The sequence below is a fragment of the Arachis duranensis genome, unplaced genomic scaffold, assembly GCF_000817695.3.
Source record: "Arachis duranensis cultivar V14167 unplaced genomic scaffold, aradu.V14167.gnm2.J7QH unplaced_Scaffold_119338, whole genome shotgun sequence".
Classification (NCBI taxonomy): Eukaryota; Viridiplantae; Streptophyta; class Magnoliopsida; order Fabales; family Fabaceae; genus Arachis; species Arachis duranensis.
Genome location: NW_026263862.1, coordinates 12,032 through 14,558, shown reverse-complemented (window position 1 = coordinate 14,558; position 2,527 = coordinate 12,032). Strand labels below are relative to the sequence as shown.

The 2,527-nt window shown below is 29.7% G+C and overlaps 1 long non-coding RNA gene across 1 annotated transcript in view; it reads left to right on the top strand.

The window, feature by feature from the left end:
* The first annotated feature begins 10 nt into the window (after window positions 1–10).
* Window positions 11–2,527, top strand: part of LOC127743794 (uncharacterized) — an 11,933-nt gene continuing 9,416 nt past the window's right edge. The window contains exons 1-2 of the long non-coding RNA XR_008005142.1: window positions 11–131; window positions 1,463–1,746. This is a non-coding gene — a long non-coding RNA (uncharacterized LOC127743794). The remainder of the gene's footprint in view (window positions 132–1,462; window positions 1,747–2,527) is intronic.

Genomic DNA, 2,527 nt, shown 5'->3' with positions numbered 1-2,527 from the left:
TTAGGGTTTCCTAGGGTTTTCATGGGTTTTTCTTGGGTTTTCAGCGTTTTTTAGGGTTTTCTAGGGTTTTTTATGGTTCTTATGATTTTTTAGGGTTTTCTAGAGTTTTTGGGGTTTTTATGATTTTCTAGGTTTTTTTATGATTTTCTAGGGTTTTTAGGATTTTCTAGGATTTTTACGGTTTTCAAGGGTTTTTAAGTTTTTTTAGAGTTTTTTAGGATTCTCTACGGTTTTTAGGGATTTTTGGGGTTCTTTATGATTTTTTGGGGATTTTTAGGGTGTTCAAGGTTTTTTCGGATTGTCTAGGAATTTTTCGATTTTTTAGGGTTTTCTATTCTTTTTTAGGGTTTTTGAAGGTTTTCTATTCCTTTTTAGGGTTTTTTTAGGATTTTTATTTTTTAGGGGTTTTTAGGATTTTCTAGTGTTTTTAGAGTTTTTAGGGCTTTTTAAAGTTTTCTAGGGTTTTTACGGTATTTTAGGGATTTCTAGGATTTTCTATATTATTTAGGGTGTTTTAGGATTTTTTAGGGTTTTTAGGGTTTTTTAGGATTTTCTAGGATTTTTAGGGTTTTTAAGGTTTTCTAGGATTTTTCGGTTTTTTTAAGATTTGCAAGGGTTTTTAGAGTTTTCTAGGGTTATTAAGGTTTTCTAGTGTTTTTAGGGTTTTCTAGGATTTTTTACCATTTTAGGGTTTTTAGGGTTTTCTAAAAAATCATAGAAAACCCTAAAAATCATAGGAAACCCTAGATATCATAGAAAAACCCTAAAAACTCTGAAAAACCCTAGATATCATAGAAAAAACCCCTAAAAAACCATAAAAACTCCTAAAAAACGTAAAAAAACATAAAAAACCCAAAAAACCCCTAAAAACCCTAAAAACTCCTAAAAAGCCCTAGAAAATCATAGAAACCCTCGAAAATCCTAGAAAACCCTAAAAGACCATAAAAACTCTAGAAAATCCTAAAAATCCTAGAAAACAATAAAAATCCTAGAATAAACCATAGAGAAGTCTAAAAATCCTAGAAGACCCTAAAAACCCTAAAAACTCTGAAAAACCCTAGAAATCCTCGAAAACCCAAAAAATACCTAAAAACCCTAGAAAACGGTAAAAACACTAATAGCTCTACAAAACCCTAGAAAACCCTAACAACTCTAGAAAAATCATAAAGACTCTAAAAAGCCCTTGAAAACCCTAAAAACCCTAAAGTTTAGGAATTTTTAGGTTTTCTAGGGCCTTTTAGGGTTTCTATGGTTTTCTAGAGTTTTTAAAGTTTTCTTTGGTTTTCTAGGATTTTAGGGTTTCTTAGGGTTTTATAGGATTTTTAGTATCTTTTTGGGTTTCCTAGGGTTTTCATGGGTTTTTTTGGGTTTTCAGCGTTTTTTAGGGTTTTCTAGGGTTTTTTATGGTTCTTATGATTCTTTAGGGTTTTCTAGAGTTTTGGGGGTTTTTATGGTTTTCTAGGATTTTTTATGATTTTCTAGGGTTTTTAGGGTTTTCTAGGATTTTTTACGATTTTCTAGGGTTTTTTAGTTTTTTTTAGGGTTTCTTAGGATTCTCTACGATTTTTAAGGATTTTTTGGGTTTTCTAGGATTTTTTGGAGTCCTTTATGATTTTTTAGGGTTTTTAGGGTGTTCAGGGTTTTTTCGGATTGTCTAGGGATTTTTCGATTTGTTAGGGTTTTCTATTCTTTTTTAGGGTTTTTGAGGGTTTTCTATTCCTTTTTAGGGTTTTTATTTTTTAGGAGGTTTTTTGGGTTTTCTAGGATTTCTAGATTTTTATGTTTTTTAGGATTTTCTTGTGTTTTCGGGTTTTTTGGGTTTTCTAATGGTTTTTAGGATTTTCTAGTGTTTTTAGGGTTTTTTAGGGTTTTCTAGGATTTTAAGGGGTTTTTAAAGTTTTCTAGGGTTTTTACGGTATTTCTGGAACTTCTAGGGTTTTCTATGTTATTTAGGGTGTTTTAGGGCTTTTTAGGATTTTCTAGGATTTTTAGGGTTTTAAAGGTTTCTAGGATTTTTCGGATTTTTTAAGATTTGCAAGGGTTTTCTAGTGTTTTTAGGTTTTTCTAGGATTTTAGGGTTTTTAGGGTTTTCTAAAAAATCATAGAAAACCCTAAAAATCATAAAAAACCGTAAAAAACCTTAAAAAAAACCATAAAAGACACTAAAAACAGTAAAAACCCTAAAAAAAACCTAAAAACCATAAGAAAATCCTAGAAAAACCTAAAAACCATAAAAACTCTAGAAAATCCAAAATACCCTAAAAACTATAGAAAATCCTAAAAAACAATAAAATCCCAATAAAACCCTAAAAAATCCTCAAAAACCATAAAAAAACCCTAAAAAAATCCTAGAAATCCGAGAAAATCATAAAATCCCTAAAAAACCATAAAAAATCTCTAAAAAATCCTAGAAACCTGAAAACACTAAAAAATTCTAGAAAACCCTAAAAATACTAGAAATCTATAAAAAACCCTTAAAACCCTAGAAAACCCTAAAAAACCCTAAAAATCCATAAAAACCCTAAAA